General features: G+C 42.7%; 1 protein-coding gene and 1 pseudogene across 1 annotated transcript in view; both read right to left on the bottom strand.

Moving 5' to 3' along the window:
- LOC126298115 (Down syndrome cell adhesion molecule homolog) overlaps nucleotides 1-24,390 on the bottom strand; it is a 1,905,244-nt gene that overhangs the window by 1,233,792 nt on the left and 647,062 nt on the right. The window lies entirely within an intron of this gene.
- LOC126299671 (5S ribosomal RNA) lies at nucleotides 1,233-1,350 on the bottom strand (annotated as a pseudogene).

Here is a 24,390-nt window from a genome sequence, read left to right as displayed (position 1 = left end):
TCGTCATCATACGCCACTGCCAACCACAGCAGTCACCGACAAAGCACGGTAAATCCCGCGATTGCTCAGGCGCTCAGTAAGAGTGTCTCTAACTTGTGTGTGTACTTCACTTGTGTTGGAGATTGTAGGAGTGTAATGTATTTTCTTCTCATTCTCTTGTATCCATGCTAGCCATGAATCGCGTGTGTGTTTATAGGGCTTAATTGTCGATAAAAGTTTCGGTAAATATACGTTATTGTCCAGCTAAAATAGACAATAGGGCATATTGAAGTGTTCTGAGTGTAATGTTTTGAATGGTAAATTGTTCTGTCATCACTGTGTTGCAAGTTACGCTACGCGTTCTTTTCTAATGTAGGAACGCTTTTGAAAGTTCATTATGTGTTCATGTTTATAATGATTAATTTGTTTTAGTTTGCGAATTCATTGACAGGATCTTCCTAATTATGGAGGGATTTTCAGTGTCACGAAGTGCACACTTGAACCCAATGAGTATGGTGATTCTGTAATAAAAAGATTTAGTACAGGTAACAGTTGTTTGTGTGTTCTAGAGCAGAGGCTACATCTTCCTCATTGAAATACTTTAGTGCATGTATGACAGCTGTTATTTTGATGTCTAATAGTGACTTCATTTGGGATCACCCTACCTTGCAGCGCCTGGGTTCGCAGACACTTTAGTTCTGTCAGATATTTCCGTGCATGGCAAGTGGTGAGGACGGGTCATAAAACCAGGGAAGTACGTTAGATAGTTTTCAGTCGAAGAATGTGAGTATTATTACTGATGACGATCTGTTCCCTAAACCGAGTTACTGATCCGCAAATAAGATTCATTGATATCCACTTTGCATATTTCTGTGCTCTGCCGCCACGTCTTTGAGACAAGACCTAATTCACTTCCTAGATCTCTCGAGGCTGGTGTTCTTCCTGCTAGAAGTATAACCGACGCTTGGCAACAACGCAGTCTATGTTTGATAACTCTATGACCGACGAGTTATTTCTTAATGACACACAGTTAGCCTACCATATTCACTTAATATCTTCATATAACTCCTCCCGCACAGGCCATGAGGGCCGCCGCGTCATCCTCAGCCACAGGCGTCACTGGATGCGGATATGGAGTGGCATGTGGTCAGCACACTGCTCTCCCGGCCGTACGTCATTTTCCGAGACCGGAGCCTATTCTTCACAGTAAAGTACTTCTCAGTTTGTCTCTCAAAGACTGAGAGCGTCCCGCTTGCCAACAGCGCTTGGCAGACCGGATGGTCACCCATCCAAGTGCTAGCCCAGCCCGACAGCGCTTATCTTCGGTGATCTAAAGGGAACCGGTGTTACCACTGCGGTAAAGCAGTTGGCCTGTGATTTATTCATATCATTTGCATAAAATAATTACATAAGGAGTGAATAATATGTATCAGTTTTTGGTTTTTGGTCCAGAAAAGTCATTCGATGTGGAAACTGCATTTAATGTCGTCTTTTAAGTTCAAACTTATCTGTCCTAGCTAGTACTGGAGAAATGAGGGAGAGCAGAATGCTGTATTATTCCGCTAGCAATGAGGTAACTTGATCCATTGTAAAGTGGGGCTGCTTTGGTCCCTGATTCCAGTCTTGCTGGAGGGTACTTATGTTGCCGTTTTCTGACAGACCTAGAAACATTCAAATCTAAAATCAGTAAGGATTTTTTAATGGGATTTCACATTTCCATACTACTTCGTTGTGACACAGAACAGAAAGTGAACACTTAACGTTTCGAAGTCCACAATGGAAAATATCTTACTAAAAGTCCTATGTGCTAGTACAGCCAATCTCGTGTTACAGGTACTTTGATTAAAATCAGTAACACCCTCGATTCCCAGTGTGCTTGTTTATTTGCAAGTCCGTTAGGATCTGGCTGGAGAAACACTGCAGTTTGGAAATCATTCTCTAGTTTTCTTTATTCGATATTCAAATGGCCAGACTGAAATTCAATAAGTAAACCGTAAGACAAGTAGTGCGCCATCATCAATCTTACAACCTCTATTCATTACATTGCAGGTGTGAGCAGTAATATCTATTTAGGAAATATTGAGTTACTTCATAATAAACGCTCAGAAATGGGTCAAAGGAAACATTAATGACAGTAACTTGTATGTTGGCTTTCATTTAGACAACCATCACCTGAAACAAACGTCACAGAAGCAGTGAAAGTATTAAGATAAATCTAGGGGTGAAAAAGAATGTAATAGCACAATTTCCACACTTTCTCCATATTTCTTTTTTATGTGCATCAGGAGAGACACATTTTCCTTGTAAATACACATTTTAAGTACTGTGTGGTATACTTGAACCATTTCACGATTGTGACTGAGACAGTTTTACATCGTTACATGAAACATTTGTCGTAAGACAGATATGATAAGTATATAATTCAACTGCGTTTTCTGAGACATTTCAGTCATGGTGATAGAATATGTGCTTCAAAGATTCTCAGGCAATTTTCTGCATGAGCAATTGCCCTATGAGTAACTTAAACATCACTGTGTCGATATACTATGACACTTGCGTTAGCAGCTATCTAGTTCTCATATACGTACACACATGGCACATTCAGAACAAACTGATCTGATAAAACATAGCAGGATACCTACTGTGTCACTTTCAATTGTCTCATGTGGTTAATAACTCTGTTTGTGGAATTAGAAGTCAATTAGATCGTCTGCACTTCCGTCGAAGACGCACTGCGCCACTTTCAGTCGGTATATCATTTCTCTTTCATGAGAAGTGTGACGTCACAGTCCATATTATACCATTTCGTAAATTTAGCGTAGGCAACTGGTTGATAGTTTAACGGTATTTCCGCTTCGAGAGCCGAGCGGGAAGGTTCTTCCGAATGAGATTATCACTCTGCAGCGGAGTGTACGCTGATAGGAACCTTCCTGACAGATTAAAACTGTGTACCGGACCGAGACTCGAACTCAGGACCTTTTCCTTTCGTGGGCAAGTGCTCTACCATCTTTATTTTTCTTTTTGTTTTCATTTTGTTCTATATTATTCGTTGGATTTGTTCGTGGCGGACGTCCGATGACACCCGTTCATTTTTTGCGTTGATCAGTTCACTCAGTTTTTTTTTTTTTTTTTAATTACAGAGGGTAGATAAACCCTCTGACCCAACACGCTGAGCTACCGTGCCGCGGCGACCATCTACGCTACCCAAGCACAACTCACGTCCCATCTTCACAGTTTCACTTCTGCCAGTACCTCGTATCCTACCTTCCAAAGTTTACAGAAGCTCACCTACGAAGGGGAAGTTCTTTTTTATTTCACTTGTCGCAGCGTCGCTTGTGTGAGTTTATCCTCGTTAGTGTTGTTCTGTCTGCTGAGTGAGGCGCAGCGGCACCGTCCCGCCTTACTGTCTGTCTGTGTTCGTCTACTCGCAGCGGCGTCGGATGCTCCGCTATGCCTACCGTGGTTACCGCGTGTATTCTACGAAAATGTATTGTGAGCTTTACTTTCTATCAAACAACTCGGCACGTGCAGCCCGCTTCTCTAGAAATCCACTATTGGCTTGTCGATACAATTCATGTGAACTCTGATCAGGGTCACACCGCTTATTTAGACGCAGACGAGTACATGTTGTACGCGAAATTTATGGCTCCTTTTCACGTTGAAAAATTACTGTCTCGACATAGCTATGAAGGCCCTTTCAAGCATCGCGATAGTTCCGTTAGCATGGTGTCATTCGCAGATGCTGAAATTGACTTTACCAATGTTCGAGTGATGACAACATTCTAAAGGACATATTGACTCCTTATACTAACGTGAAAAACATCAGTCGTGAACGTTGGTATACTCAACATAGATTACAGTCCTATAGTGGAATTTGTTCCGTGGAAATGAATGTCAGACGCAATATTCCATCACATTTACAAGTGTGTGGTTACCGCGTTCGTGTCGTATACTAGTCAAGAGGGAAACTGTTTACTGTGTAATGCAAGTGGACACTTTCGATCTAATTGCCTACCGAGGGTTTTTGTATTAAAGGCGTCAGTAGCGCAGCTTTGCAAATTGACGGTTGCTGATCTAGTTCCTTCCACTCCCAACGTCGGACCTACTACTGCTTCGGATCATAATGAGCCAAAAGTCAATTCTGATAATCGTGTAAATGAAAATCCGCCTTAACTCTGTGACAGGTTCAGAATTCTATGCTCCCACACAAAGTGGTGACGTTGAGGATTTGGCTGTGCCTTCTGCCCCAACCTCTTCCTCATCGACTGTCCCCCAGCTCCTCTCGATACTGGACCTCCCGTCCGTAGCACGGTGAATGGCGAAGACGTTATCTTCATCATCCCTCTTGCTCGTCAAGTGGCTCCTTCTGAGTTGTTAGTGTGTGGAGAGCGAGCGAAGCCCCCCCCCCTCTCGTCATTGTGTCGTCCATTACAATCTGAGATGATGCATGTCTTCCTGCTCCTTCGTCTTCTGCCACAGACGGTTTCCTGAATTTGACGCCTACAATAACTCCCGAGGAGAATAAAATTAGCGACCCAGTATCACCTATTGCATTGGCAATTCCACAAAATGTCTCCGCCTTATTGACTGGAACTGCATTACAAGACCCTTTTTCTTAGGGGCGGGAAACTGTGACTATGACTCCTCCCACACCTCCGTCTGCAGAGGCTGCCATGCCACACAGCAGACAGAAACAGCGCATACAACCCAACTGTGTGGTGGCACGTAATGAATCTAAGAAAAAAGGTTGCGATGACTGGAGTTCTGGTCCCCCGATGTTTCATTCACCTTTGGACTCTGCAATGGACCATAATTGAAATGGCTCTGAGCACTATGGGACTTAACTTCTGAGGTCATCAGTCCCCTACAACTTAGAACTACTTAAACCTAACTAACCTAAGGACATCACACATATCCATGCCCGAGGCTGGATTCGATCGTGCGACCGTAGTGGTCGTACTGTTCCAGACTGTAGCGCCTAGAACCGCTCGGCAGCAATAGACTTTGACTCTCGGCTGTCTACTAACTCTCATCGGTACGTTCCCATATATCCCTGTATATCTGTGATCAATGACCTAAGATTAAATGTTCCTTTTCTTAAATGTTAATCGGGTGGAGTCAGGATTGCGATTTGCTTCACTTCGTCAGTTCATTTATGATTTACATGCGGACATAGTCTTCTTACTTTTTCGCGAAGGCATTGCTTAGGTGGAAGTGCTGGATTCTAGCGTGGGCATACATTGACATCTTTCCAATCTTACCTTGGTCCTTTTATATGCCCCTTGTGGCACTGGTCGCGCAGTGGATCGTTTGCGCTATTATACATAGGAAATTGTTTATCGACTGCGTAAGGGTCCTCCGTGTATTTTGTTGGGTGACGATTTTAACTGTGTGTTGCATCCTGCAGACCAATCTCCATATTTTAATTTCTGTCGTGAATTACATGAATTGTCCGCTCCTTAAGCCTGTAAGACGTCTGGATATGTAAATACGAGACATTAGTTAAATTTACCCACTTTACTGCGACTTCTAGTAGCAGGTTAGATAGGTTTTACATATAAAACGGCCTGCGCGATTGTATCCTTAATGCTGAAGCCATCCCAACTTCCTTCACGGATCACTGTGCTGTCACTACAACCCTCAATCTAAAACAGCAACCAGTCAAATTGTTTCGCACTCCGTGGATGTTAAACGTCGTTCATCTACCTGACCCCTCTCTCGATGACGTGATGCGAGTCGTGTGGGACAGCACTCTACGGTCAACTGGGATGTACTCTTTCATCCGTGATTGGTGGCTACAGCTGGCCGAGACTCAGTCCAACTTTGATACTTTTCTGTGCTGCCAAGGCGCAATACTTTCGGGGAACTTATGAATATTACTATTCCATCCTGCGTGAAATTTATGATGCTGGGGATAAAGCCCCTCTTCGAATTGCGGATGTTAGGCGTGTAAAGGTAAAGTTGTTGACCTTGAAGGGAATAAAAATGGAAGGGTTGAAAATGCGATCGAAGCCACGTTCATTGGTGACGGAAGAACTGATTTCCTTATATTATTTACTTCCGCATCAGACCCGGCGGCGATACGCTTGTAGTCATTCTCTCACGACAAATAGTGGACGTATCGTATTGGAGCAAGCTGATATAGTGCGTGTCTTGCACCAATACTGTGTAGAAATCTACGACATCGATGAGTTGTGTGAGCCGGCCGGTGTGGCCGATCGGTTATAGGGGCTTGAGTCTGGAACCGAGCGACCGCTACGGTCGCAGGTTCGAATCCTGCCTCAGGCATGGATGTGTGTGATGTCCTTAGGTTAGTTAGGTTTAAGTAGTTCTAAGTTCTAGGCGACTGATGACCTCAGATGTTAAGTCCCATAGTGCTCAGAGCAATTTCAGCCATTTGAGTTGAGTGAAACGTTTTACGACCCCCACTCACTAGTCAGCATCTTGGATACGACAATTACACCTCAACATAGTGAAACGCTCTTAGCTGCCTGAGGAAGCATATAAACTTATTGTGGGATCGCGTTCTCAGATGTCCCCGGGTCTGGATGAACTTCTCAAGGAGTTTTACGTGTGCTTTCGGGCGCTACCTTTACGTCCCTTTTGAGTGAAGTGCTAAGGGTAGAGTATTGCCGACATCGTTCAAAGTGAGAAAAATTGTTTTAATCCCGAAATGCCCTGGATCGGCTTCCCCTGACAGCTTTCGCCCAATTACTTCGTTAAACTTTGATTAGAAGACTGTGGCGAGGGCTGTTAATAGTAGGACGTCAGCTCTGATGGAGACGATTGTTGCAAAACATCAAAGCGATGTACCTGGTCGTTCCATTCTTACTCCTATAGCCGAGTGGTGTGCCGTGGTTTCGGTTGCTGCTGTAACGTCCATCCCTTGTGCTCTTGTTTCGCTAGACTTTGATAAGGTATTTGATCATGTTAATCACGACTACTTGTTTCGGATTCTGGAGGCAGCTGGTTTTACTGTTCGCACACGGCGAGTGCTCTCAAATCTGTTTACGGGTGTTTCGGTGTCCGTGGTTGTTAATGGCCAAAGGACGCCCCCGATAAATATCCGTCGGGGAGTGTCCCAAGGAAGTCCGGTGTCTATGATTTTGTGTTGTCTCTGGGGCCCCTACTTTCATGATAGCTCTAATCGATGACTATTGTTGGAGTTCAGGTGCACTACTTAATGAAGGTAAATGCAGGTTTCTTACTTTACGAGATTTTGACGACGCGGTTGTTCCGTGGGCTACTGCAGTGGATCGGCATACGTCTCTCGGTATCATCATTGACAGTTGTCCACTCAAAACGGTGACGCTCAACTGGAAGTCTGGCTGGGTTCAAATGGCTCTGAGCACTATGTGACTTAACTTCTAAGGTCATCAGTCCCCTAGAACTTGGAACTACTTAAACCTAACTAACCTAAGGACATCACACACATTCATGCCCGAGGCAGGATTCGAACCTGCGACCATAGCGGTTTTAAATTCTATATAAAATAAATAAAAATTTCAAAAAAAACTAATATTTAAAAAAAGTAAATAAAAATAGTTTATACATATCATAAGAGCTTGGTGGTGGTTTGTCATGTGTTCTCATTTTTTCCCTTTCTCTTTTTATTCATTATTTTGTTATCATAATTAATTTTTTGTCCTATTTGCAGCTTATATTACATGAGGATTTGACTACGGTGTACTGATGTTTCATGATGGTACCAAGTCACTCATATAATAATAAAAAACATCTGTTAAGGCACACAGTTTTTAATATACATGTAGGGCGTTCGAATCCCGTCAGTTAAAAAAATTTTAATTCGTGGTAAGAGTCATTAGTTTAGGAGGACAGTAAAAATGAGTAAGTACTCATAATTTTAAGGACTTCATAAGCATAAACTGAAAATGTAGTCGACTCAAACGCTCGATTACGTCTACACCACCAGTCTTTCACCATTTCTTTCTCTTTAAATATTGTTATTTCTGTCTGAGATTAAAAGAAAGTGATATATCCTTTGTGCTTTCGTCGGTATTGGCTTCCTGCCAGCATGTAAACAGAGAGAACACAGATTCAGATTAATATCATGCTTTTTCGCGACATAAAAAACTAAATACTTTCTCTTTGATGCCTTCATCGGCATCAACGTCATATGCTATGCGAAACTAATTTTTTTTCATATTTCTGTCTGTTTCATCAGTGGTGGCAAAATAATTTAAGATCAAGAGTCTAGTTCACGATTAAAAAGATTGAAATAGCCTAGTTTCTATGTATAATCTGATCCTCTACTTTTTCTTATAAAAAAGAAAAGAGATCAGACAATCGAATTGTCGTCTTCTTCAGCCGAAAACAAAGCATTTATTTGTCACAAAAACTTTCTCCCTAGCAACACAATAATTCAGTAACGTGTCCAGTTTCTGTCCTCTACAAGTGAATAAAAATCTGTTTTTCTCTGACAACTCTTCCCATGATCTGCTTCAGAGAGCGCTGGTTTCAATGTCGATATTGGTCTTCTAAACCTAATAATTTCCTCTCTCACCATGCTTCATTTGTGGGACAGCGATTAGCATCTTTTGGAGGCCAGTCCAACAGTTCAAAGTCTCCATTTGAAACCATCGATTTACACAGTTTACTGTGTGGACAGGAGAAAGGTCATGCCGGAAGGTTGTTCTGCCTCTCGAAAATCTCAGGCTAACAGAAGGAAATATTAAATTCCGCATCATTTCGCGGTAGTAATAATCGTCCGCAGCTCGTGGTCGTGCAGTAGCGTTCTCGCTTCCCGCGACCGGGTTCCCGGGTTCGATTCTCGGCGGGGTTAGGGATTTTCTCTATCTCGTGATGACTGGGTGTTGTGTGATGGCCGTAGGTTAGTTAGGTTTAAGTAGTTCTAAGTTCTAGGGGACTGATGACCATAGACGTTAGGTCCCATAGTGCTCAGAGCCATTTGAACCATTTTTGGTAGTAATAACCAGAAAGCGGACGGTCCAGTTGCCACAGAACGTAGCAACCTCTTGCTGATATCAACCCACAAACTGTGACAATAGTTTGTCAACACTTATGCCTCTGACGGTCATATTTACTGTCGAATCCCGCTCCACTTGGTCGTTACATACAGCCAACAGTATTTGTAACATTAGAAAACAGTTTCTCAACTGCAAATGTAATTTGATCCGAACACGAAATCGGTTTACTTCGGTATGCAAGGGTGAAGTTTAATCTGACAGCCTTATGTTCCTCCAACCAGATTTCCTAAACCATTGCTTTTCATCCATACATTCGTTTCTCGTTGAGACCACGGCGGAAGGTAGACGTGGTCATACTTAACTGGAGGTTGTTCCTAATCTGTGGTAGTCCTGAAAGGATTCTCACCACTTCAGTGGAGTATACTATTGACTTGATCCTCCGTGGTAGTCTGTAGACATCCAGGATGACAAAAACGGTTGACTTGGCCTTCCTGCACCATTCCTCTTAGCCGGCCGTTGTGACCGAGTGGTTCTAGACGCTTCAGTCTGGAACAGCGCGACTGCTACGGCGCAGGTTTGAATCCTGCCTCTGGCATGGTTGTGTGTGATGTCCTTAGGTTAGTTAGGTTTAAGAAGTTCTAAGTTCTAGGGGACTGATGACCTCACATGTTAAGTCCCATAGTGCTCAGAGCCACTTGAACAATTTGAACCAATCTCTTCACCTAGAGATTTATCATACATTTTCTGCATCCTAGGGCATGGGAAATAGCGCTAATACAGTATCTATCTTCATATGACCTTTATAAAATTCCTTGAGCTGTGATATTTCTCAAGTAAGGATCTGTTGAGTAAGGAGGAGGAGACGAAGTGTGATGCGAAGCGGACAGCACTTCCTTCGCCTTGGAAGTGAAATTCATTCCCGATCACACGCTTTGGAAAAAGCATATGTTTAGAGCATCGTGTAAGTGTATTTTTTCTCTAAACATCATAAAACAAGGAACTCTGTCTGAACAGGCTCTGAAGGCCCAACGGAACCGTCCTGCCACCGTGTCATCCTCAGTCCTTAAGCGTCTTCGTTTGCGGCTGGGCATGTGGTCATCACACCGTTCTCCCTGCCGTTGTCAGTTTACGTGATCGGTACCTCTATTTCTTCATCAAATAGCTACTCGATTGGCCTCACAAGAGCTGAGTGCACCTCGCTTGCCAACAGCACTAGGCAGACCCAGATGATGACCGATCCAAGTGTTAGCCAAGCCCGACAGCTCTTAACTTGGGTGTTCTAATGGGAACCGATGTCACCACTGGGGTAACACGGTTGACCTGCTAAACATAGTAGTAATGATTATGACACTGTTTTCAGAGATGAAAAGTAAAATTTATATTCACGATGTGATGCAGGTCATGTTGCTTCAGCTTCCGGTTTTTAGTTAATTGTGTTGCCTCACATATTACGCTATAGAAGTATGACAGCGCTTCATACAAATCGGAGGATAGTGGAGCAGGTAAAGCGGTGAGTCTATAATGTCTTGTTATCACTTTCTAATTTTGCCTCTTTTACTAATTTTAATTCGTTGTGCACAAGGAACTAGTAATTTAGTAGGACAATGTCAGTCATAACGTTCAAAGTACTAGTATTATAGCAACCATTTGGGTATATCGCTTCCAATGTTCATCAGAGGAAGGCAAGGACAAACGGTCTCCTCTGGATTCCATGTAATAAATACACCTAAGTTTGAGAATGAACTCAGTCTTCGATTGTCAATCGTTATTTCCAGCAGTACCATACCCTTAGATGTAGCTCTCGGTATCACTTATAATTTCCACAGTTGCAGGAACACAACGTTTGATGTCTCTAAGCAAACTACTGAATGCAGTGCTATCAGGCAGAAAGATCGACCTGGCCAAGGCGGTGCAGATTTTGTTTTTAAATCTTCATCTACCTGAACAATATGATTTCATATTCGGTAAATTTGTGAACGTTGCTGCTTAAGATGTCTTAAGATTAAATTAAATTAAATTCCTTCACCAACAAGTACGTTAAAAAAATCATCTTAACACCACAGAATAGCGGTTTGTGAAGTCATTACTGGACGCATTTTGCCGCATTTCTCTGGAGATAAAAGAAAATGTTACTGACCAGAAAACTAATCTCCAGAAGGAGAGGGGAAACAAAATGAAACCCCTTATTTTGAGACTTCGCGTGACTTTTATTTAAAGATGAACGAACAGTGAAGTTGGCAGTACGAGGGCACTATTGGCGTCAATATGACGTTGCAATACTTGGGGTCTAAAATGATAAAGAGCCAGTTAAGGTCAGGAATGTCAGAACTGTATGCCACAGCAGTATTAAATTCTCTAATTCGTATGCATTGCTTGCCGACGAAATTACTGTTGGTGTTTGGTTATACAACAAAATAAGTCAACTGCGTATTTTCCAGCGGGAAAAATCAGCAGTAAACCGTATTTGCTACATCAAATTACTGAAACTGATGTTCCATATAATTAGAAATTCTGTGGGCGACTAAGAAGAAGGCCGCTGAGACGATGTCAGTTTTGTAGCGTTGAAATATTTTTCTACGTTATTGAAGTGGATATTCCAGTTGGGGTAATTCCTTGAAAATGTGAACTTGGACCACGTAAAATGAGTTTATTACAGAGAAAACAGTTGATCTTTTGCAATCATTTCTTTAGTGTACTACTTGGAGCAGGTGACGTCGACCAAATTACACTCCTGGAAATGGAAAAAAGAACACATTGACACCGGTGTGTCAGACCCACCATACTTGCTCCGGACACTGCGAGAGGGCTGTACAAGCAAAGATCACACGCACGGCACAGCGGACACACCAGGAACCGCGGTGTTGGCCGTCGAATGGCGCTAGCTGCGCAGCATTTGTGCACCGCCGCCTTCAGTGTCAGCCAGTTTGCCGTGGCATACGGAGCTCCATCGCAATCTTCAACACTGGTAGCATGCCGCGACAGCGTGGACGTGAACCGTATGTGCAGTTGACGGACTTTGAGCGAGGGCGTATAGTGGGCATGCGGGAGGCCGGGTGGACGTACCGCCGAATTGCTCAACACGTGGGGCGTGAGGTCTCCACAGTACATCGATGTCGTCGCCAGTGGTCGGCGGAAGGTGCACATGCCCGTCGACATGGGACCGGACAGCAGCGACGCACGGATGCACGCCAAGACCGTAGGATCCTACGCAGTGCCGTAGGGGACCGCACCGCCACTTCCCAGCTAATTAGGGACACTGTTGCTCCTGGGGTATCGGCGAGGACCATTCGCAACCGTCTCCATGCAGCTGGGCTACGGTCCCGCACACCGTTAGGCCATCTTCCGCTCACGCCCCAACATCGTGCAGCCTGCCTCCAGTGGTGTCGCGACAGGCGTGAATGGAGGGACGAATGGAGACGTGTCGTCTTCAGCGATGAGAATCGCTTCTGCCTTGGTGGCAATGATGGTCGTATGCGTGTTTGGCGCCGTCAGGTGAGCGCCAGTATCAGGACTGCATACGACCGAGGCACACAGGGCCAACACCCGGCATCATGGTATGGGGAGCGATCTCCTACACTGGCCGTACACCTCTGGTGATCGTCGAGGGGGACACTGAATAGTGCACGGTACATCCAAACCGTCATCGAACCCATCGTTCTACCATTCCTAGACCGGCAAGGGAACTTGCTGTTCCAACAGGACAATGCACGTCCGCATGTATCCCGTGCCACCCAACGTGCTCTAGAAGGTGTAAGTCAACTACCCTGGCCAGCAAGATCTCCGGATCTGTCCCCCATTGAGCATGTTTGGGACTGGATGAAGCGTCGTCTCACGCGGTCTGCACCTCCAGCACGAACGTTGGTCCAACTGAGGCGCCAGGTGGAAATGGCATGGCAAGCCGTTCCACAGGACTACATCCAGTATCTCTACGATCGTCTCCATGGGACAATAGCAGCCTGCATTGCTGCGAAAGGTGGATATACACTGTACTAATGCCGACATTGTGCATGCTCTGTTGCCTGTGTCTATGTGCCTGTGGTTCTGTCAGTGTGATCATGTGATGTATCTGACCCCAGGAATGTGTCAATAAAGTTTCCCCTTCCTGGGACAACGAATTCACGGTGTTCTTATTTCAATTTCCAGGAGTATATATGGAGAGAATGATCGTAACGTTTAACTGAAGGAATGAACATCCTCTGACTTTGAAAGTCGTGTTAACAGCCAGTATAAGCATATTACGAGCATCGTTAAGTGCAAGTAAATGAAGCAGCTCAACGCTGTTTGTCTTATGAAGTAACGCCGTCATCACTTACTTTAATTTTAATTTAATCTACGAATGTCCATTATTAACTTGAAAAGTGCTCCCTAGACATGGAAGGAACTAAATAACTACTTGTTATGGTCCACTTGCACAGAACCCCGCAACAATTTGCTGTACATCTAATATTCCTTGTTTTTAGACAACTGCGTCTAAAAATGACCAAGAAGCAATGTAACTGAATTTTTGGATCTAATAAATTTCTTGAAATACTGAAAATTTAAAATTGGCTTCTAAATGAGGCTATGGTGGCTAAAACCGTTGTTGCGTCCCGATGACGTGAAACCAGTATAGTTTCCGTGTGAGAAACTCGATGATTTTAACCAGTTAATAAAGAAGAGAAATTTTTCACAGTGTTCAGTTTATAAGCTAAGTGCATCATATGTTACGACACAATAGTGACTGTAGCAAATGTGGGCTTCAGTGGTCTCGTGCACTGATCCTAGTTTCTTAGTGGCGAGGAACAAGTTCGATTCTAACTTCCGTCATGTTTTTTAAAAATACACGAACAAATCACCTTCACGTTTAGTAATGCCACGCAAAGGACGTCTGGGTGCTCTGTAGTTCAGAATCAGCATTATAAACATTATATCCCTTCCTTACCAACTGGAGCAGAGCCGATTTTGGTTGGCCCAAACAGATGCGGAAGTCGCTGCAAACAGAATCTCTGTCGACAGTGAGCTTCTTTACACTAGGAACTGTACTTTATTTAATGAAGCTTTGCTCACTTCAGCTTACAGGGTTCTTATTTTATCAATTTGATGCTGGAGTGGGATTAGAATTAGGATGTCTTATTTCGGCCGGCTGGAGTGGCCGAGCGGTTCTAGGCGCTACAGTCTGGAACCGCGCGACGGCTACGGTCGCAGGTTCGAAACCTGCCTCGAGCATGGATGTGTGTGATGTCCTTAGGTTAGTTAGGTTTAACTAGCTCTAAGTTCTAGTGGACTGATGACCTCAGACGTTAAGTCCCATAGTGCTCAGAGCCATTTATCTTATTTCGTGATATCTAACCCACCCGGAACGATATAGTTAAATAATTTCATTGCAAACTTCTGTAGGTCTCCACGAAAGGCACGTATGTGGTTTCAAACCCTACTAATGATATACAATTTTCAGTTTTAATGTCTCTTCATGTGTTGTCAACAACAACGATTGGTGAGGTTATTTCTAGTCCTATATGCGCAAACAATCTGCGGATAGAAAACAACGACGGTAGGTGCCACGTTCAATTCTCGGCCAGGCCAAAAAGCTGTATACTCATTTCAGATTCGAATATCTCACTGATGGAAAAAAAATTCGATGTCTATCTTGTGATTTTACTTAGTTAACAACCTGATTACGAGCTACGGTCATAGGACCGTTGCTATTCACAATATACATAAATGACCTGGTGGATGACATCGGAAGTTCACTGAGGCTTTTTGCAGATGATGCTGTGGTGTATCGAGAGGTTGCAACAATGGAAAATTGTACTGAAATGCAGGAGGATCTGCAGCGAATTGACGCATGGTGCACGGAATGGCAATTGAATCTCAATGTAGCGAAGTGTAATGTGATGCGAATACATAGAAAGATAGGTCCCTTATCATTTAGCTACAAAATAGCAGGTCAGCAACTGGAAGCAGTTAATTCCATAAATTATCTGGGAGTACGCATTAGGAGTGATTTAAAATGGAACGATCATATAAAGTTGATCGTCGGTAAAACAGATGCCAGACTGAGATTCATTGGAAGAATCCTAAGGAAATGCAATCCGACAACAAAGGAAGTAGGTTACAGTACGCTTGTTCGCCCAATGCTTGAATACTGCTCAGCAGTGTGGGATCCGCACCAGGTAGGGTTGATAGAAGAGATAGAGAAGATCCAACGGAGAGCAGCGCGCTTCGTTACAGGATCATTTAGTAATTGCGAAAGCGTTACGGAGATGATAGATAAACTCCAGTGGAAGACTCTGCAGGAGAGACGCTCAGTAGCTCGGTACGGGCTTTTGTTGAAGTTTCGAGAACATACCTTCACCGAAGAGTCAAGCAGTATATTGCTCCCTCCTACGTATATCTCACGAAGAGACCATGAGGATAAAATCAGAGAGATTAGAGCCCACACAGAAGCATACCGACAATCCTTCTTTCCACGTACAATACGAGACTGGAATAGAAGGGAGAACCGATAGAGGTACTCAGGGTACCCTCCGCCACACACCGTCAGGTGGCTTGCGGAGTACGGATGTAGATGTAGATGTAGATGTAGGTTCGAGTCCCTCTCACAATGCATTACGTCATGGCACGTCGTTTTAATCAGGTGCGAACTTTCTTTTTTGAAATTTATTAAACATTTTTCATGTTTAGTTAACGGGATTCCAGTCAAAGCACAAAAATTTTTAAGTTCATATTTGCTAACTAATACTGGTGAAAACTTCGAAATTTCGCGATTTTTTATGCCTAGTCACCACTGACGAACGTTGCTATCATCGATTCTCTTTCAGGCACGAATGCTTTTCTTAGATGCAATGGATATAGGTACTTGGTTTAAATCAAGCTCCAGAACAAATGGGTCCGTCATGGTATTTAGACTTCAGACATACGAGCAAATAATTGCTTATTTATGAGAACACAGAAATTACTGGTGATACAATGTTAATGTTAAGGTTGTCTTGTCGCTTTTAATCGAATTGCTTTTTACTAGTTACTTCAACATCCAGTTTATGACAAACCACTCGCTTCAGACACGAAGTTTCAAGGCGAGGAAAAATCTTCTTAAGGTCAAAAATAATTCGTATTGTCAGTGAACTTAAAGAGTTCAGAAGTTGTCTCAAAATATTTTGTTCACGGAAAAACTTAATTTAAACCTGCAAATCAGGCGAAACGCAATTGAGATCCTTCCGATACGTTTCAGTGTGATAGTACTACACATCTACCAGTTTCCGTCGCATTGGAGTAGTTCTACGATTGGTGCCTCTTTTCTTTCTTAGAGTGTAATTGTAGCAACGAGTATGATATTAAGTCTGTTGTAAAATAACGCAGTAAACGGAAGAAAAATGACATTACAATTACTTGGTAAATATTTGTAATGATGTGTCTCTTTGTGTAATGCATTTAAATATTTGCACTGTCACTGTTATTAATCAATGAATTATCCCAGTATGCGCGCAACACAAGAACACATCGTCAGGCAATTAGAGCACTACAATTCTCGGAAGCTGTGGATGGCAGCATTCTGAAGCAGGGAACTGCCAAAACGAAGTGTTCCAAATGGCGCCGACTTTTAACGATCAGTTGGACCACTTGGGGCTCGGCGGTGAACTTTTGATAGCTAATCATGTAGGCTACGGGTTATTAATAATAAGATCGCTACATACACGGCTGGGGATACCGTGCCACAATGTCAGTATTCGCTCTTGAGAAAAAATTTTTTATCGACCACTGTGTTACATGCAAGATGGGGAACCAGCACATTTTGCTGCTGATGTAAGACGACGTCGAATGCTCCAATATGTTCCTCGATGCATGAGGCGTGCAAAGCCTGTGCCTCGGTCTCCATTATCCCACGACGTCAAAAATGGTTCAAAGGGCTCTGGGCACTTTGGGACTTAACATTTGAGGTCATCAGTCCCCTAGAACTTTAGAACTACTTAAACCTAAGCTAAGGACATTACACATATCCATGCCCGAGGCAGGATTCGAACCTGCGACCAGCGCGGTTCCAAACTGAAGCTCTTAGAACTGCGTGGCCACACCGACCGGCCCCATGACGTCAATACACAAAAATTACTAAACATGCTAACAGATCGTACATGTAAATTGCATCTTTCCAGCACCTTCTACCACTACAGAAGACTTATCCGAGTCATCCTGGCCTCTGTCCAGGTCCGGCATATTGGCTTAATCTATTGAGAAGTTTAAATCAGTGCACACTAAGCTGCTGACTGAAAATTAGTTCTTGTAAAAACAAAACAAATACATGTCCAGTATGTTTTTAGGTTCATTACGAATATGTCTAGACGATTCACAGCCGAAATATCAGATTTTCATGGATCAGTAAATAACAATTGTACACAAATTACAGTTTAAGAAAACGTATTCTAATAAGCTAGGTGTAGTTGTTCCTATTACCATGAGTATCAATCTACGCTCAGTGACTGTTTTACTGAGTCGGGAAGATTATGTTTCATTTGGCGAAACGAATCAGTAATTCGAGGAAGCACCTCAAGTCTGGTGGTAACTGGTGTAGTGTGAACAGCAAAAGGTCTAACAGTAAGAAAGAAAATAGGATTGTGTTAGGCTACAGCAAACAGTATAGTGAACGTGTTATCCTAACCAAAATAAACACGAATGTAACACTCGCCACAGCTTGAAAAACCTAATGTCTTACCACCAAGAGGTACTGATAAATAATCTTTATTGAACAACTAATTTCTGTCTGAAGTTCCTAATCAGGTTCATAAAACATTTACATCATACTAGGCGATATAAAGTCAATGCCGTCAAATAATAAAATCCACGAATTCAACGCTACATGGTCAGTCCTAAAAATGAGCCAAACAGTGCACTCATCCATATTGTATAAAGTCAGCCATAATGTAACTAACGGAGGCGTTCTGCATTCTGCAATGTTGACAGATTCATTGATTTTTGTATTTGACACAACTAACTGTCAGAAAAAATTACGAGTTTTGCATAACTTCTAACACGGAGTTGTAACAGCGAATAGATAATTTTGGAGGAGCCTGCTGGTGGTCAACGAAAGTCACTTAATGGTTTTGTATGAACGGGTATGAGTGTAATTCAATAAGCCACTGCAGACACAGTAAATACACTTGGTTTAGACGTTCCGTCTAAACGTCCGCTCTATATCTCTGCTAACTATTAACACTAATGGTTTTGAACACCACGCAGTAAGTTCAGACTGATATTGGGCTGGTTGTTTCGAAAGTGGTCCACGTCCATTATTAAACTTTAGTTGTGTCGCCGTTACATGATTTTCCGAAAACGGCAAATAAGATTGAGCGGCAGGTCGAGCAGCCGTAACTGCCCCTCTGATATGCTACCAGGAAAACACTAACGGATAAGGTTTTACCTAATAGCCATGTGCGACGAACAGCTGAGAATAAAATTATTTGCAAAGGTTAATGTACTGAAATATCAGCCTCGGACAGTTGAATACGACCACCCACCCACGACTGGAAACACGAAAAGCAGGGCCACCAGGTGAAGTAAAGTATGAATACGCGCACCTCACCACAGCGAGAAAAACAATTATCAGCGACGGCGTGAACGTGTTAAATATAAGTACAATTAATGTTATTAACCAGTTTATCATCAGCTCACACAGACAACACGACGCTTCGCCAATCAATTACAATGTCAGATTTTTGGGTCGCTGAGTGTGACAGCAATCTAAAATAGAGAGCAGTTGCACAAAGTCTATGCAATGTTGGCGACCGTTAACGATCAGTATTTGGAAGCCGCCAGCCAACATATTGCATCGTTGCTTCAGCAATACTATTGGAGGCTCGTAAAATACTAGTTAATGTACTTTACCAACTAAGAATAAGACCGGTACATATGCGGCCCGAGATGCCTTCCCCAAACGTCATTATTGGTGGTTGAGCAATAAGTTTGACGTCCAGTGCTATATAAGTATTCTTTGCGCTATTTCTTCTCCCAGATTAGACTGAATTTTCTGGCCTAGGAACTTGAATTACGAAATGCTCTGTATTTGATCATACTTTGTGAACAATTTTTGGATGCCGAGTTTTCAGGACGTGCATTGAGTTTCCTTCAAAGGAAATTTTTAAGCCAAAATTTTCAGCACGTAAACCTATATTTTTAACTGTCTTATTGAAATAGCGTCGTCCTTTGTTAATAAGATACCATTTTTTCTGTTGTCCTACTTGTCACTGCGTAAAGTCAAGAGCCGGCACGCCAATCGGGAACGATAGGGAAGAGATGGCTGTGAAAAGACCTCAGCGAATCGCACGCTGACCGACCCCTCTCTAGGACGACAGTAGTGGCCCGTATGTGAAGTGGACATAAGCACCGCCACCGATTGGTGACCACCCAGTTGAATAGCAGCTTCGAGATTAAACACTTGTATATCAGCGTCAACTCTATTCTGTTCACCTGTGCTTTCTATGTAGCATACATTTGCGATTATTTCGTGTGTCGCCCTTTGCTTGCGACACATCTGTTTAATTGAAATGTTAAGTATTGTATCTATTCTTTTAGTAATAAAACTCTTTACTACGGTTTTTAATGTTTGTCTAGCGAACCGAGTATGCAGACTTCCTAGACACCACACTAATCGTGTGGATTTCCAGTAATTTACAAAATTCATTTCTTTTCGGCATTTTCAGATCACTTAGTCCACAAGGATGATGCAGAGCAGTGCAGACACACAATCTCCCTGTCGAACGCCACTACTGATCGGGATAGGATCGTCCTCGAAATTCGTTTTGGAGCATTTGTTGGTGAGCGTTTGTTTGTATACGTTCAGTATTTATGGAACTCGTCCTTGTACCTCGAGTATTATCAAGAGAGATTGTCTGTGGACTGCTTCTTTGAGTGCTTCGTGTTTTAGTATTGATTTTAGGTTGAAAATTCTTTTACGCTGATAGAGCAGGGCGGAAATCGACTTGGTATTCATCAATTAAGTATAAATGACAGTTCATTCCATTTGGACGGTTATTAAATTTTAGCTAATGTTCCATTCTCAGCAACAGCTCACTGTGAAGCGCGTCAGTGTATAATCTTTCCTACTGAAAGAAAATTGTCTTCGTATCAACCATGTTTAGATAATATGTATGCACAATAGGGCACGATAATTCGTCACTTGTATAAGATGATATAGCACTTCACTTAGTGTAAAGACGTTGCTTATTAAATCTAATACATTAGATTCTCAGAAACTTGTTCTTCGTCTGTTGGTGTAACAGCTTTTTACTTAATGCTTCCAACTAATTCATTTTTTTCCTATTTATGTGCGTCCAGAGTACTTCAGTTTAGAAATGATAACACATTTGGTCTGCAAATGGTTAAATATATCACATAACCATTGTCTGCAGAATATTTTATGTGCTACATCCTTTTATAGAGATGAGGAACAATCTTGTTTCATTATGATAATTAAATATACAAACATGATTTACACAAGAACAGCGTCATCGTAAAAGGAACTCTTATGCTTTGATGGAATTCATAGTGAGCTATCACTTGAGAATGACACAATAGCCGAAATCTCGATTGCCAATAATTTAACAGCAGTCAAATGGAATATGTTGTCATTTCTATAATGCGTCAAGACCCTGGACGCAAATATACAGAAAATTTTTAAATTTGCGTTAAAGTAGTTATTGTGTTCTTAGGACGAGATGGACAGAAATGTTAATTAAATTGGCTTGTAGGAGAATGAATCTTCGATTGGCGCTCGTGTATATTTTGTAAACATCTCGTGCAATGTAAGAATGAAAGCCTATCCCAGTCACTGGGTGGTTTGCCAGATCTATGCGAAGATATCAACTTATGTTTGGTACAGAAGAGCAGATGGTTATGAGGCCTCTTCCCGTAACGGTGGGATAGCGGTGTGCGACGCTGTTTTCTTGTAATTATTTGACCCAGTTTCAAGCATGTTATATTACTGCATTCCTGTTTGTAGGATCTCTCCGGTGCCACAGAAGAGTGCATATACGCCGGTGTCATAACTATAGAGGTATAAAAGTTCAGAATTACTGGTGTATGTCAGAAATTTCGCCAAGTTCTCAGCCATAACTTATATATTATACTTGCACGTTGTTGAAAATATCAGGGCGCACCGAGAGCGTAGAATGTGATTTTCTTTAAAATGTTAGTGGCGTGCTAAGCGGAGTAAAGATAATCCGCTTCTGCACACGCTACCTCAGATATAAAGATTGGATGTCAATCGAGTGAAACGCATTACAGCATGAATTGGCATTTAATGGACAGCTAATGGGACTGTGTTACCAGACTACACACAGCCATGAGAGCTTGTTTACGCGCAAGCTGTGCGGCACCCCACTGCCGTTCGTATACATAACATTTGACAGCTGTGTTACTCTAGCTACGTATCTCTGTGCTACTGCTGGCGAAAGTAGGCACTTGTAACACTCGATTTTAGAAAAATGGAAAAATAAAGGTGTCTGTGGGTATGATGGTAAATGACGAAGGGGACAGCTACAGAGTTTCTTGTTCGTGTTGAGATAATTTGACGACACAAACTGACAGTGCCATTTGAAGGGGTTTCAGGAGTATTTTAGGTTCATACACGCATGAGAAATTGAATTCTGTATTCCTACTCAGAATCGTATGGAAATCGTTTCGCACTGATGAAGGTAATCGACACGTTCTTGGTTTATTATCAGCCTTAATTTTTCTTCCGCCTTCTTGGGTGCTTAGAAACCTGATTCTATAGACGCTTGCTGTCGTTATGGGTGGTGATACTGTTTACACTCACTAACGCTAATCCATTGTTTTGACGTAACTTCTGTTTGTGACAGTGTGTAAATCAAAGTTCCGTCTACAGTCACGTAACCGCATCATAAATCATATGGACTACTAATGAAACTTACCAAATATCTAAATTTAGTTCACTGTTTGAATTGTGATTAAAGTTAACAAATCCAATCGTCCATCATAAGATCAGCATCTTTACTGGCATAACTACATTTTATATTGTACATACCTATACATTACAATGGATATTTCTGCCGAAGCAGCTTCATTTTGTCGACCTAACATACTACATCTCCATTGTTCGGTGAACAACTTTTTAATTCATTCTGCGATAAGGAGCGGTCTTCAGTGTCATGCTGGGTCCACTATAATTTCCTTGAATTCAAATTTCATCCTTTCTTAAAATATATTTTCTGTCCGCCTTCGTAGACCAGTGATGAACGTGTCTTCTAGACGTAGGACACGGATTCGATACTCGGTAATGCCTGACATTTTTCGTTACTGGGAGGATTGGAATGGGTCGGTAACCAGTGGTCTGACAGTGCCAGTAGACGGAGCTTTGGCTCTTAGGTTTTTAACAATTTTTACGAAAAGTGTGTCAATAAAAATGCCAACAAATAACAAAAGTTTCTTTCTGTGAGTATGATTAAAACCACTACAACATTCATCCTCTTTATGCAGAGACGAAGCTCCCACGCCATTTCAATCGGAGCCATCGAGCTGCATGGTGAGCGAGGGAATTTTAAACAACTGGCCTACGTGGTCTCGTCGAAGCGTCGCCTCCTAATCACACATACATCGTGTTCAGAAATACAATGTCGAGACTGACAGATATTGTTTTACCAGACGAAATAACAGTAGTCGGTACCGCGGTGGGTTCTTACCTTTACTCCCGGAGGAACTGAGATGATACTACAACATATAAAATACTAGGTCATTTTATTACAACTTGAATAAGATGAAATATTTCAACATTGTAGCAATCCATGTCCACAGGAATGTCATGAGCATTTATTAATCTCACCGAACATAAACGTATCACTTGATAGAAAAAGGATACCAGTCTTTTCCCACGAAGTACAAGTGACGATGATCTTTTGCACAGAATTTTGTCTTACACAACTGTCGAATTGTTAGCTCAGTAGAGAGACGATGCTGTCGTCTTCGGTGATGATTGCTGACTGGTTGAGCAGCACTGCACTCAGAAGTAAGCAAGCAAGCTGATGCAGTGGCGAATGGAAGCTCTCCTCAGTGTATCTCTCATTCGTCGTAGTTTCTGGCAGCGACTATGTTCACTTGTGGTGCAGTTTGCCTTGGAACCTCGCATTTCGAACGACAACACAGATATGATGACGCAGATAACAAATGTATTTCGAACAGTAACCTGTTGACGCAACTGCATAATGAGAGCAGAGTGTCCAGATGATCATTGGAAATGATTGAGGATAAAAGAATGTTACATGAGTTTCAATCCTTTATTGTTCTGCGCAACGTTAAAATATATTTTCACAGTCAGCACCATTAACGCCAGCGCAGAACCATCATCGATGGAGCAGTGCGTCCCGTGGTCGAGGGAAAACGGGCGGCCCTGTTCTGAATGTGTATGGCCACTGCAACAAATCTGGCAACTCATTCCTCCCCTGAGTCCACAGGGGCAACATCAACTTCGGGTTTTATGTAGCTCCCAGGGAACGAAGTCTAAAGAGTTGGCGTTAAGGGGTCTTGCAGGCATATTTGAATGTCATGCCCGGCCGAACCACCGATTGCCGAAATTTGGGGCTAATGCTGCACGTGCTGGTTCTACAAAACGCATATGGACGCCATTATGTTGCTACCACGTCCCCACACTGATATGTAGGAGAAACTCCTCCAATAACGTCGGCAGGTAGTCTAGCAATAACAATCTGTACATTGCAAGCCGAGTTAATGAGGCGACATGTAGTGTCCAAGTAGTTATGTGGTCTAGACAGTTCACAGAAAATTGTCGCTGATGACTTCGCAGACCTCTTGTACAAGGGTTTCATCCGGCCATAAATACGTTTTAAGCTAATTATTGTACATGCCTTCCTGCTGTCTATGGCTGGTGCCTGACGACACGGCATACCCGCAAACAGGATTCCATTGCGGGTTGCCGTCTAGTAGACGCCTGCAGCTGCTACATTCGCTGCAGTAAGGAGTGCGCCACTATCACCGGACACAGCCAGCACTATTTCGCATCTGCGAGGCCACGTGGCGCCGGCCACTTGTTGTTATCTATATGCCGGTTGGTCTTTATAGGACCGCGGTCTGCAGCGCTCCAACAGTTTCATGTCGAATCTGGTGCCGAATGGATGACAAGCCTATAATGCAGCGCTACTAATCAGGTAGGTTGAAACGAATCAAACAACTTATCACGCATAACATTTTGTAGTGAAATATGGCGAACACCAAAATCAACGGTAATTGTTAATGTACCTGCTTCTGGCCCGTCCACAAAGCGTGAAGTAAGTTTTCCTCAACGATATGTGTACGCTCCACATGTGGCCTGCCAGCATTGAGACTTCCTTCCATTAATGTGCCAGTATTGCCCAGTCACACCTATGATGCAGTAACTGTGCCGTAATAAGAACATCAGCGTGCAAGGGAACAGTCACGGTACATTGGGTGAGTTCTTTGACCATCACATTTCGCAGTAAATTGA

The sequence above is a fragment of the Schistocerca gregaria genome, chromosome X (assembly GCF_023897955.1).
Source record: "Schistocerca gregaria isolate iqSchGreg1 chromosome X, iqSchGreg1.2, whole genome shotgun sequence".
NCBI classification, from domain to species: Eukaryota; Metazoa; Arthropoda; class Insecta; order Orthoptera; family Acrididae; genus Schistocerca; species Schistocerca gregaria.
The sequence above is the reverse complement of the archived record's forward strand: the minus strand, read 5'-3'. Positions and strand labels throughout refer to the sequence as shown.